The sequence below is a fragment of the Nycticebus coucang genome, chromosome X (genome assembly GCF_027406575.1).
Source record: "Nycticebus coucang isolate mNycCou1 chromosome X, mNycCou1.pri, whole genome shotgun sequence".
Taxonomy (NCBI): domain Eukaryota; kingdom Metazoa; phylum Chordata; class Mammalia; order Primates; family Lorisidae; genus Nycticebus; species Nycticebus coucang.
The window spans coordinates 25,341,908-25,356,809 of NC_069804.1; positions in this window are offsets into that span (position 1 = coordinate 25,341,908).

Here is a 14,902-nt window from a genome sequence, read left to right on the forward strand (position 1 = left end):
GGGATGAATAAATTGAAGCCTGGAATAATTAAGTGACTTGGCTCTGAGCAAACAAGTAATTAAGCATCAAGACTTATATTTAAATCCTGGCCTTCTAACTTTAAACCCTGTGCAATGCACACTTCCTATGATAACTAGAGTTTTAATCACTGTAATAAAAATATGTCAGGGTCAATGTCTTGATTACAAAACAAGAAAACAACATTTAATCTTGTTCTCATGCAACACATTAAAAAAAATTAAAATCAGCAAATGCCCTAAAAATCCCTCTTTCCTCGCCCCCCAAGACTAAGGAAATGGTGCAACATTTCTTTCTCAACCACTCACCTTCTGTATGCTAAATTTAGAGAAGCCGGAAAAGTAATCCTGACTTTGGATGAGAACCTGAGGTTTCTGAACACGCTGCCCTCTGCTCTGTGCATCTTGCCTCTGTTTTACCAGTCTCCAATCAGCTAGGCAGAGTGTTGCAGATCTACCAGTGGGTGGATCCATTAAAAGGCATTTCGTTCATTGTTATGAGCTCACACTTAAATAAAAAGAGCCATCTGTGAAATAATGAAGTATTCAAAGATTCTATAGGCCATAAAATAACAAGGAAATTACTTTTAAGCCAACTAAAGCATCATGGAGGCATTTCCCGGTTTCCAGCAATTTTTCTGTCCCTCTCTCTTTTTCTCCACACAACTACAACTACACAATCTGACACAATATGTCAGATCTGAACCACAGAAAATTATACGCTCTGAGCCACCAGCTAAACAAGAGCACTGGGTGATTAAAGATTCAAGATCTTCCTGCTTACTTCCTTCACTCTCGTAAGATGGCTCTTTTTCCAAGTCTGTGATCGGTTTTCTCCCTCTACCACCAAAAGGGCGATAGTTCTGCTTCCAGCCACAGCAATTAGCAAGTACGCCCATGGCACGACAAAAATGTTTTCTCATATCATGTACCTGTCCTGGAAAACTAAAGTAGGTAAGAGGAGCTCATCAAGAGAAAGACAGGAACAGAGCAGCACTGTGAAATGCCAGCAGAGCCCAGGCTCATAGGCTAATATACAAGGGATGTGGAGAAGGTAAGAAATGCCAACTTTGCCACCTCTCATTCTGGCTCTAATGTCTGCCCTAAAGCATCTTTTCTCCCCTACTAAGTTTCACTGCAAACAACATCCTTTCCTTAGGGTCCTAAAAATGTTCATGCAGCTGCGCTGTGCTGGCAATGAAATGGTTTCCCATCATATTGCTTTTAGGGAGAATGTACAAAGTTGAAATCATTGTCTCTTCTAATATAGACAGTTGGGCTCCATGTGTATTGCAATAAGAGGCACTAAGGAAATGCAATCAGTTGTGCTACCGCTAATTTAATGCGGAACATTACCATATATATATATATGGTATATATTTTATTTATTTTTTGGAGGGGCGGGCACCCTACTCCTTTGAGCCACAGACATCGCCCATCACCATATTTTTTAAAAAAGGTTTATTGCAGAAAAGAACAAAAAGAATCTTCTAGTTAATTCCTTCCCCCCTTTATTTTTAAAACCCTCATTTGAAAGATGAAGATTTTGAGTTCTAAAAATTCTGTGACTTATCCTGGATGACATAAGGGATTAGTGATGGAGCCACATTTCCAAGGTAGAATAATAATGTTTCTTTGTCTACCAAACAATTCTTAAAGCACCTCCACCGTACTTGTTTCATAATGAGCTCACTCAGCCTATGCTCAAACACATCCAGGGATGGAACACTCCTTTCTTAGACAGCCAAAGCATGTCTGGCCACCTTTTAGGATGAGAGAAACAATTTACCATTCACCTGAATTTTATCTTCTGTGTGTTCTGTTTCTTGGTTCCCTTTGACTCTGTGGCACTGAGAGGAATAAGCCTTATTTTCCTAGCACATGACTCACATGTTTAATCCAAGCTTTCAACTTGATTTAGTCTCTCCCCTACCTTACGGTCACCCTTTCTAGCTATCCATGTAAAAGCTATTAAGTCTTCCCTGAAACTGCCTTTATCTCTGCAAAGTGTTTGAAATTCTTCAAACTCAGGATTTTTAGCTACTGAATATTATTCCATTAGTATAAATATATACTGTTGATATAACCCTATTAGTGGTTGTTTTCTTTAGTTTATTATTATTATTACTATTTTGTACAATAAGTTTACAGTGATCATTGCTTCCCTTGCCAGCTTGGAAAAATATATTGTAAGATAAAATGCTACCATTTGAATAGCTAGATCAAAACACTTGTGCATTATGCAGGGGGAATTGCCACATCTTTTTCCAGTTTGTCACCTGCCAGTAATAGTCATCCAGTTTTGTTTCCACATGGCAATTCTTAAGTTATTTGAAAATACAGTATATCATAGCAGAAATCCGTATTCATAATGTCACGAAATGGGCTTGAAGCAGGCTCCTTGTGACTTTGACAAGGTATATGGGGCAAAGTATCTTCTTTTTTTTTTATTAAATCCTAGCTGTGTACATTAATGCAATTATGGGGTACAATGTGCTGGGTTTACATACAATTTGAAATGCTTCCATCACACTGGTTAACACAGCCTTCACCACATTTTCTTAGTTATTGTGTTAAGACATTTATAATCTACACAAAGTATCTTCTTTAATAAAAAGAATGATTATTCCACCATCAGCATAGTTTCTGCCCTGCCTTGATGGCATGTCATAACTAGAACATATGTTCACTACATATTCGTTGTATTGACTTCTTTAATGATGCTCACCCGTATTTTCATTTTTCTATGCTCTCCCTTCTATGGCCTTTCAAAGTCCCCCTTTTGAAATGTGGGACTAGAAATGAGCACAAAATTCACAAGCTGATCTTATCAATATGAAAACTTGTAAAAACAGCTCACTTGTTAGTGTAGCTTTTCACCACAGTCACAGTAGTATTTTTTTTTATAGTTTTCAGTTTCATGTTTTTAACTGAGTAACACTGAACTTTTATGTCTTTATTTTTAATTATGATGGGCCCATAATAGTTGTATATATTTATAGGGTACATGTGATGTTATGATACAGGCAGGCATTGTAAATTAATCAAGTCAGAGTAATTGGAGTATCCATCACCTCAGGTATTTATCATTGAAAATTGAAACTTTTTTTTTTTTTTTGGCTGGGGCTGGGTTTGAACCCACCACCTCCAGCATATGGGACCGGCGCCCCACTCCTTGAGCCACAGGTGCCACCTGAAAATTGAAACTTTTAAGACCCTTGGCTTTTTGACTATTGTTGATCCTCCTTTTACTAATCCTGTATGTTAAATAATTGCTATTTGATAACCAAATTACAGAACAATGTGCTTTCTGAGCTAAATTTCATTCCAGTGTGTTTGGAATGTTTCAAATATTTCTCTTTCTACCAGTTATGCTATAATTATTTTTAGCTTTTATTCTCCCTGAGTGTTGTACCACATATTTCTCTGCCTTCCTTGAAGTCCTTGTTATAAATTCAAACAGAACGCCTTGCAAGAAATAAAGCTGCGGCATGTCCTACAGTATGATGCATGCATGACAATGAGCCTTTAATCTACATTGTGAATTCACATGTTACACGCAATCCAAATCTCTACCTCTTGTTTTAAATCTCACCCACAGTATCTCGTTAAATATTCTAAAAAGTCTTCTTGAAATTAAAATATAACATTCCTATAGTTATCAATCTAGGAAACTCACAAAAAGAACTGCCTTCTTTTGCTTGAATTAATCTTCAATTATTCTACTAATAATATTAATTATTCTGATGAAGCTAAGGATTCATCCATGTTGTTGTATCAGTAATTTATTCTTTTTTATTACTAAATTTTTACTGTACCTTTTTTTTGCATTTATTAGCAAGATAATGTCCACCCCAAATATACAAAAAAAAATTTGATCCTTACAACTGCAGTTTTAAAAATCACACATGTGTATCTTCTATCTTTTTAATTTGGTTTTGTTATATTTTAATTTCAAACATCAATTCATAGTAGACATATTTAAAGTGGTCTTTCTTTCTTTCTTTCTTTCACTGTTATCAATCTAGGAAACTCATACCTCAAAGTAACCTCACACTAACCTCAAACTCCTGGGTTCAAGTGGTTTTCTTGCCTCAGCCTCCCAAGTAGCTGGGATTATAGGCTCCTGCCACAAAGCCTGGCTAGTTTTTCTATAGTAGAGACAGGGTCTCATTCTTGCTCAGGGTGGTCTCGAACTCCCAAACTCAAGCAATTCACCTGCCTCAGCCTCCCAAAGTGCTAGGATTACAGGCATGAGCCACCAGGCCCAGCCATGGGTTTATATTTTAATGTCTAAACAAAAATATTGTATAAGCAGGTATGTGTCATTTCAGCTCAAATAGCATTTGAATAATGGTATTTTAAAACTGTTACATGTTTAATGAAAAATAATGCATTTAGATTGAATTCCTCCAAACGTAATGTTTTACCTTACCTTATTCATCTTTAAATTTCAAGGATTAAGTAGGCAGTTACCAGAGTACAATAAACATTGATTAATTAGTGGATATAAATACTACCTATTAGGTATAATATAATCAAATTACAAGAGATGGTTTATATCTCCTTTATCCTGTTCACATTCTCCTAACTTCTAAATAATAATATACTGTAAATAAAGAAGACATTTCTGAAAGGGCCCAGAATACCAAAAACAATCTTAAGAAAGAAGAACAAAGCTATATGCAGTATATTTCCCAATTTCAATATATTGCAAAGCCACAGTAATTCAAACAGTATGAAACTGGCATGAAGACAGACATACAGACCAGTGGAACGGAATAGAGAGCCCAGAAATAAATTCACGTGTACATGTTCAACTGGTCTTCAAGGAGAGTGTAAAGAATACACAATAGGGAAAAGACAGACTCTCTAACAAAGATATTCACATGTAAAATAATAAAATTTGTCCCATATCATACACAAAAATCGATCCAAAATAAAGACTTACATGTAAGAACTGAAACTGTGAAACTCACTGAAGCAAACACATGGGAAAAGCTTCATGGCATTAGTCTTGGCAATGAGTTTTTTGATATGACACCAAAAGCACCATCAACAGAAGCAAAAAAAAAAAAACAAAAACAGACAAGTGAGACTGCAAAAAATCAGAAAGCTTCTGCACACCAGAGGAAATAATTAACAGAGTGAAAAAGTGACTTATGGAGCGGGAGAAAATATTTTCAAAACATATAGCTGGTAAGAGGTTAATATACAATGTATAGGGAACTCCTACAACTTAATACCAAGAAATAATCAAAAATCAACAAAGGATTTGAATAGACATTTTTTGAAATTTTGGGGGGTTTTATTATTTCAAAATATTAGGGGGTACAAATGGTTTTGTTATAAGATACACTGTATAATGCTGAAGTCAGGGCTTTCAGCCTGCCTGCCACAAGGACAGTGTTCACCAGACAGGTAAGTTTTTATCCCTCACCCCCTTACTACTGCCCCCCTGCATAGTGTTCAGTGTCTTTGGTGGGGATTTTTATTGTGTGTGCTTATGTGTACCCTAATTATCTCCCCTTATTAGTGAGAATGTGTGGTGCTTGTTTTCCCATTCCTGAGATACTTCACCACTCCATGGTGTGGTGTTGGTGATGGTGGTGTGTGTGTATGTGTGTGTGTGTGTGTATGTGTGCACATGTGTGATGTTTCCTTTATGTGCTTGTGAATTGATGGGCACTTAGGTTGATTCCATATCTTTGCAATTGTGAACTGTGTTGTCATAAACATTCGATTGTAGGTGTCTTTTGATAAAATGACTTATTTTCCTTCGGGGAGATATCAGTAATGGTATTGCTGGATCAAATGGTAGGTCTACTTTCAGAGAAGATATACTAGTGGCCAATAGGCATGTTAAAACATACTCAACATCACTAATTATCACAGAAATGCAAGTGAAAACCATAATGAAATATCATTTCATGCATTTAGAATGAATATTACATAAAAGCACTGGCAAAAATGTGGAGAAATTGGAACCCTTGTACATTGTTGGTGGAAACGTAATATGGGTGCAGCCCCTATGTAAAACAGTGTGAAGATTTCTCAAAAATTTAAAAGTAGAACTACCATATTACCAGTGATCCCACTTCTAGGTATTGATCCAAAATAACTGAAATCAGGAAACCAAAGAGATATCTGCACTCTTATGTCCATGGCAGCACTATTCACAATACCCAAGATATGGAAACAGCCTAAGTGTCCCTCAGTAGATGAAAGGATAAAGAAAATGCAGTACATACGTACAATAGGATATTATTCAGCCTTAAAAAGGAAGGGAAGTCAGGGTGGCACCTGCGGCTCAAAGGAGTGGGGCACTGGCCCTATATGCCGGAGGTGGTGGGTTCAAACCCAGCCCAGGCCAAAAACTGCAAAAAAAAAAAGGAAGGGAAGTCAAACTACATGCAATGACCTGGATGAACCTTAAGATCATTATGTTAACTGAAACAGGCCAGTCACAGAAGGACAAAGACAGCATCATTCCACTTTTATGAGATATCTAAAATAGTCAGACTTATAGTGGCAGAACATAGAATGGTGGCCACCAGATGCTGGCAAATGGGGAAAATGGGTGGTTGCTATTCACCAGGTAGAGGTGCAATTACTCAAAATGAATAAGTTCCAGAGATTTTTGTATTGTACCCTTAAAAATTCGTTAAAAGGGTAGATCTCGTATTAAATGTTCTTGCCACAATCAAAAAGAAACCTTTTGAGAGCTCAATATTAGAATTGGGAACACTTGAATGGAATAGTGAAGTAGCGATTTGACTGTTTACCCTAGAAAAATTACTTCAAGTACGTGTCGGGTTGGTTTTTATTTTTATTTTTTTAAATAAACTGGGGGGCATCACATTACCTTTTCAAAAAGTGAGTTAAATATGACAATTCAATTGTGCATTCCTCTGGCACAGCAAGTTTTCTGCATATATCAGTTTTTAATTGTCAATATTACTACTACTCCTACTACTATTAGTGTCTCTTTATTGTTATTTTATTTTATTTATTTATTTGTGGCTTTTTTGGAGACATATACATAGATCATGAATACATTTATGGATTTGTGGAGTACAATGCATTGATTTTTTATACAATTTGGAATGCTTACATCAAACTAGTTAATATAGCTTTCACCTCATTTACTTAATTATTGTGTTAAGACATTTATGTTCTAACTTGATAGATTTGACTTGTACCCTTTCGATATGCTCCATAGGTGTGGTCCCCCTGTTTACCCTCCCTCTATCAAACCTCCCCCTCCCCTCCCATCCCCTTCCTATTCCCTCCTTCCTCCCCGGCTATAGTTGTGATTTATCTTTCATAAGAAAGTGTGAGTAATTATAAAATCATTTATGTAGACAACCACACATACTCTCGTTTGGACACTTTTTAAATATAATAACATTCTTGTGCAACAACACAACATTCTCGTTATTATATTTAAAAGGTGTCCAAATGAGGGTATGTGTGGTTGTCTACACATATAATTTTGGGAATCAGGAGGCGCCTGTGGCTCAAAGGAGTAGGGCACTGGCCCCATATGCCCAAGGTGGCAGGTTCAAACCCAGCCCCGGCCAAAAACTAAAAAAAAAAAAAAGTTTATCAAGTCTTAAACCAATCCGTACAAATGTTCAGATCCTTAAAGATTAGGTCCTATAACCACACTGAATTCTAGTCCTGAAATTGAAAGATCTGTTGAGAACTGAACTCCATAGACTCATGATTTTCAACTATTGGTCTGAAATGTAAGACACAGCTGGGCTAGAATAATGTACAGGCATAAGAAAGTAGTAAATCACTTTAACACTACAGCAAAAAGATAAGACAGTTACATGTGTCTTAAAACTTCAAGATGACTAAATCTTATCACGGATATGTCTCTGTATAATAGAAAACCATAGCTGTTTTTAAGTTTCATGAAGTTAAAGCATATGTAAATCTGTCCTTACAGTATTTATAGACTTTGTAATTTAAACAACTATGTCTAGACCAATGCTGGAATTCTCTATTAGAATTTATTTCTACTGACCACTAAATAGACATATGTAGATAGGTTAAGACCATCTTCTACTTTACTCATGATAGTAATGAAAAAGAAGGCAATGAAATTCATAACAAGAGGATTAGTAATTATTGAAAGTATATTAAACTAGAAACTTATTTTTTCAAAAGGAAGTCTTAGAATTAATTACATACGGTTATAATTTATAGTCCATTTGAATAAATTACCATATGTGTTGAAAAGAAGCTGCATGGATTTAGTTCCTTCCTGAGAACTTGCAGTAAAAATCATATCCTGATATGAATTTCTTATAGAAGAAACAAAATGTATGCCATGGGTATTCCACATATGTACAGACAGACAAGATGTAAAGAGCCCCATAGCATCGAAGATGTCCAAATACAGTCAAACAAAGCCCCAACTAATTGCATATTAGGCATTAGGTGTCAATATAAGCTTAATTTATTGAGACAGGACAGACATTTAATAATTTGTGTCACTTAAAGAAAATATCAAAACACACATTTTTACCCAAGAAAGTTCATTGGTCAAAAGTGCCATAATTTCCAAAGGGGGAGTTAGAGGCTGGTTAAGAGCAGACTGTAAGCAAACTTTTTGCATGAAGTAGGCATTTAACACATTATTTTATGATTGAATAAGGGGAACTAATGATAAAAACAAAGCTTATTGAGACTAAATGGTTAAGTGAAAGCTAACACACACATAAAGTTTCCTGGCTATCCCAGATTATAGCAATTTCTGACCTCTCTAGTTCCATCCTACCCAAACCCTGGACTCCACTTTCCACTGCAGGGTTTGTAGAACTTTGACCTGGAGGTACAGCTTCATCTCTCAGTCCCGAGCCAATGCTGCCTGAGTGTGCAAGAGCCCTATCCTCAGAAGCAAATGAAGTCTGGAGTTAGTTTTATTGTCCTCAACAGTATCTTCTGTGCTACGATTCTCAGACACATCATATCCACCAAACTGTAGCTTTCAATTTCTCACCTTGCTTTAGTTCACCTAGCAAGACTTTTGTCATGGTTTTGTGTCAGGGAACCATTTTCTCACTTTCCTGTGATATTTAAAGATAACAGGTTTTTAACAATGGGAACTATTTAAGAGAAAATTGGCCCTGATTTTTGATAACTCTGCTGTCTGGAGTCTTGCTTCTTATGGAAAGGATCTTCTGAGACAACAAAACTATTCATCTAACCAACGTCTTAAAGTCACAGCAGGATGATCCCTTGGAAAATAACATTGAGTCCATTGCCTATTGTTTGGCATCTTCTGGTACTCTTATCACCCCTACAATTAGATTAGTACTAGTTTCTCACATTCTGAAAACATATACTGTAATGGACAGTGTGTCAGGACTCAAGATAACCTAAAAACTTGTTACTCTCAAAGAAGTTCCCAGACTCATAATCCTGGCTACAACTGTTTGAGTATTCTTTTCCTTTCCCTATAACTAGCAAGTCAGATTCCTAAATTCTGGGTGATGTAGGAGAAATTTAGATGAAATCTAAGGCCATGTTATTAATTCCCCACATGTATCCTAGGTTGCAAAGCATTTTTGAGACTCTATTACTTGGGTCACTCAACATTAAGCCAGTCTTGCTTTTAGTATGTGTTATCACCTGATCCTTAAAGACAAATTTCTATCTTCTATCCCTTTTCTAGTAATAAGATTCACATTCTTGCAATATTTACAGTTGCTTCATCTTTGAGGCCCTCTCTCATTCTCACTAAGGCCAAGTAATTGTGAACTTCCATCAGCCCAGTATCATGTGCTTTTGCCCTATTGATGCAAAATTATTTCTTATCTCAGTTATCTTGAGAAAATGCCTAAAAGCAGAATTTCTGGTTACCTTGAAGATTTTTTACTATGTATCGCTGCTTTTATGAAACTTTATTATTCTATGCTGTGTGTGTATGTCTGTATGACTATCTGTCTATATTTGTGATGCATTGAGGTTCTTGGATCTATCAGTTTATACTTTCTCAAATCTGAATATTTTGTTATTATTTCTTTAATTCATTTTTTTCGCTCCCATTCTGCCCCCTTCTTTGTCAGAGTTTTTAAGTACCCACACTCTATACTACTTGGGAATATATACAGTTCACTGAAAACCTTTTGTCCTCTCTTTCTATGCTTCCTTGTGGATAATTTCTATTGCTATGGCTTCTTATCCCTTGATGTTTTCTTGTGCAGGTCTGTTCTTCTGCAATCCCAGCCAATGTGATTTCTATTTTGAATATTATAATTTTCATTTTTCTAAATTTGAGTCTTTTTTTTACATCCCCCATTTGTCTCTTCATTATGATTCTGTTTTCCTTTGTATTCTAGAGCATAGTTGCAATAGCAGCGGAGTTGGAGCGATGTATCAAGTTGATTTAATATAAACTGAATCTAGAAACCAGAGGAGGGTTTACTGTGATAATCCAGGAAACAATAAGGCCCTTAAGGATGAGTGGTAGAGAAAAGAAGGGAGTAGACAAGAGAGAGACTCGGAATGTGGATTCCACGTGAGTAGATAACTAATAGCGTGACAATCAGCTCAAAAGGAAAAAACAAAATCACCACTGATTCTGAAGTTTTAAACCTGAGTAGCAGCAAAAAGGATGATGCTTTTATTTTGTTATTGAGGAAAAACAAAAAGGAAAGCAACTTTATTTTAATAAGTGTAACATTCAGAATGTTGCCCAAGAAACAGTCATAGAAAGCCTTTTGGAAACTTTAGTCAACACTTTTAGAGAAAAGAAAAGTCATAGTCGATACCAAAGTAGATAAAATCACCAAATTTGAGGGTCTAGGCTGGAGACAGAGTCCTTGCTCATACTTACATTTAGTATTCAAGAAAAACTGCAGACTATATCAATCTTTTTTTTTTATGAATGGAAATAGTATGTTTGAGGAAATTTTGGATCAAAATTTTGTACTTATGTAAAATACTTATAGAAATAGAGGATTATATACTTTAGTAAAAACTTCTTGAAATTTGAATTAATTAGTAATGATAATAATCTCAAGAAAGACAGAAAGCCTTGAATAAAACAATGCCATGCTTAGTTTCCAATTGTGTTAAAGTTAATTATTTGACAGCTGGGTGTATTTTCAAACACAGAGAGCTTGCTCTTTACTCCCAGTGGGAGAGAAAACACATGTTAATCAGAAAATAGTATACATGAGCTATTTATATTGCACCAAATATCCTATTGTTTAATAGGTGATTGAGCTTTTAAGCAAGCCTATTCAGTAAGTTGTCACAAATGCAATAATATCCTATTAATTTTAAAGCCTTATTTAGACAAAGGACTTGTTTATTTTTTATTTTCCAACTAAAGTGGAGAATTGGAATTTTATTGGAAAATAAAAAATAAACAAGTCCTTTTAAAGTGGAGAATTTCATCTACTATGGGAGGAAAAAAAATAAACAAATGTCTACCTCTGGTATTTGTCTAGGAAATAGGAAGTTATGTCTCTTCACCCCAGCCCCCACACACACATGCACGCAGGAAAACACAAGGACCTTGACCTTTAATTCTGTCTGAAGAATTGATCTTAAGACCTGGGAGGTTCGGTAATAAAAACAGCCATTTCAAAGACTGAGTATTGTTAAAGATGGATTTTCTTATTTATTTATTTTTTTGAGACAGAGTCTCACTTTGTTGCCCTCAGTAGAGTGCCTCGTGCTGTCACAGCTCACAGCAACCTCAAACTCTTAGGCTTAAGCAAATCTCTTGCCTCAGACTCCTGAGTAGCTGGGACTATACGGTCTGCCACAACACCTGGCTATTTTTAGAGATAAGGTTTCTCTCTGGCTCAAGCTGGTCTCGAACTCATGAGCTCAGGTGATCCACCTACCTTCGCCTCCCAGAGTGCAAGGATTACAGGCATGAGCCACCGCACCTGGCCTAAAGATGGATCTTCAAAATCATTTTTGAAGGTAGAAAGTACTTCTCTTTTGGAAAATACAGTTGAAGGGGTCTGGAGTCAGATCAAGCTAAAGAAAAACCCAAAATGGCAAAGTTCAGAACAATAGGGAGCTTACTGAATACTAATGTAACAGAGCTATTTTATTTGAAAAATTTTTAAAGGACGTTTTTACTCCCCTCTCACGTCTGAGAGATCAGTTTGTTGGAGGAATCTGGAACTAGACTAAGGAAGATATGAGAGAAATTATTAGCTATCTCTTGATTACTAGGAAAGGAGTTCTAATGCAGGAAGTCAAGGGTAAGGGGGTGGGAGAAGCCCTGTCAGGTAAGAATTCCTTATATCAGACTTCGGAAACAGTATTATTTGACACATAAAAGTATTTGCTTTGCCATTGTGTAATTACTCTTTTACTTCCATCCTACTTTCAACTTTCAACAAACAATTAAAAAGCAGGATTTGGATAAGCATCTTGATCTGAAATCCAAAAATAAAACAAAAAGAAATCCAAAAGAAACTGTAATAAAACTGGCTGTGACAGAAGCAAAGTCAACTTTGAGGCAAGTTATCGTATCTTTTCAACTCTGAATGTTACATTTATTCACCTTCATATTTCAACTTTGTTAGTGACATGGAAGCACACAAAATTTAATAACCTTTGCCGTCTTATGCTGTATTATTTTTTTAATGTCAGATTAATCTCGGGGTACAGATGTTTAGCTTATATTGTTCTCATTTCCAAGGTAAAGTTCAAGTTGTAGATGAGCCCTTCACCCAGGGGGTGTGCTGTATAGACACTAACATTGTGCACATTAAGTAAGAACTTGTCTTACACTTTAAAAGTTTTCTTTTAAAGTATAAAGACTCCTACAGATTTGGATATATCAGAGTACAATTTTCATAGATAGGATAGTTCTGCCTCATTAGTATGAATTACAGGTGGGAGCCCTGGAAATCACCCACTAAACTTTTGAAACTACTAATCAGTTTTTTCTTCATGAAGACAGAATCATAAAAAAAAAACAAACACTAAATTGCCAGCTTAGACTCAGTAGTTTGAATAAAACTCTGCCATTGCAGGAAAAAGGACTTTTAGAAGTCTTTATGATCACATCTTAGCAAAAGAAGAAATAGCAAGTGCAATAAAATTGTCCTTTTTTAAATCGGGGGGAAATACATTCTTTTAAATGTTTCTAATACCCCAGGTAATATTACTTTTCTGATAAGCTGCATGTAAAAGTTGTCTATAACTTAATTAAAAAGTTAAATAACTTTTAGATATAAAAACCAATTGGATTCTGGAATCTAACTTTGAATTACAGGGATTTAGTTACTTCATTGTGATCTTTTAAAATAATTTTGTTTCCAAGACGTTTCACAATTCCTAGAAGATAAAGACCCTTTTCTCTCCAGAAAGATATAAACAGTGAGACGGGATGATAGAATAGAGGAAATGAGGACCAAATGGCACATTCTTCTTAACAAATGGTAAGGGAGATTTTTGTAGTCAATTAGTTTGCACTTGCACCAATTTTACATCTAGTTCTTTAAAAATATGAAGAATTGAATGTAGGCTTGGCTCCCGTAGCTCAGTGAATAGGGCGCTGGCCACATACACCAAAGCTGGTGGGTTCAAGCCCCAGCCCAGGCCTGCCAAACAACAATGACAACTGCAATCAAAAAATAGCCGAGCATTATAGTGGGCACCTGTAGTCCCAGCTACCTGGGAGGCTGAGGCAAGAGAATCGCTTGAGCCCAAGAGTTGGAGGTTGCTGTGAGCTGTGACGCCACAGCACTCTACTGATGGCGACATGGTGAGACTCTGTGTCAGAAAAAAAAAGAGACAGAGAATTGAATGTAGATTAATATCCCATTTGGAGATAACCATTAAAAAAGTAAATATTTATTTCTCCCATATATACATATATTTCTCTACACATACATACACACATACATATACATGCATACTATATACATGTGGCTTGAACCACTGATCAGGACACCTTGGGTCTATGTCGATATGCTGTATTTCATACATATTTGTCACTGAATTCCCTAGATGTAGAAATTACAGGTGTGAAATGCGGTTTTGGTGTTTAGTTTCAACTCTGAAATTCAACTTCTTCACTCTACTGCCTATTACTTTTGTAATGGCTGGTCCTCTTAAGTGATTGTGTGACCTTTTACCTAAAAGAAACGATATTTCTTTTTTTTTTTTTTTTTTGTAGAGACAGAGTCTCACTGTACCGCCCTCGGGTAGAGTGCTGTGGCGTCACACAGCTCACAGCAACCTCTAACTCTTGGGCTTACGCGATTCTCTTGCCTCAGCCTCCCGAGCAGCTGGGACTACAGGCGCCCCCCACAACGCCCGGCCATTTTTTTGTTGCAGTTTGGCCAGGGCCGGGTTTGAACCCGCCACCCTGGGCACCTGGGGCCAGCGCCCTACTCACTGAGCCACAGGCGCCGCCCAAGAAATGATATTTCATGTTTAGGTAATCTAATGTTTGAATTGTATAATATATGAAGCAGAAAGTTCTTATTCCATTTGAACACTGAATCCAAAGGAAAGAAATGCCTACTGACATGGTAGCACCCTATACCAACACTTTGCTTATGCAAGGTTTATTTTTCCAAGAGGCTCATCTATCCAAAATATAGCTTAGAAGTATGAAACTATTTTTAAAGCTTTTGAGCTTTTTCAATCCGTGTCTTTCATTGAATATTCTTAACATAAAGAAAATACTCAGACCATCACAAATACCTTAATTCCTGGGTCTTTAAATATTTTTGATGATATTTGGTTTTCTGATTGCTTGACTTGGGAAGCATAAGAAAGCATAAAGCTGCAGGTTTAAATGGGCACTGTGATGATTGTCAGAAATAATATCTGCTAAATTGAAAGTGCATTGGAAATCAGAAAATAATTCTGATATTTTGAGGGA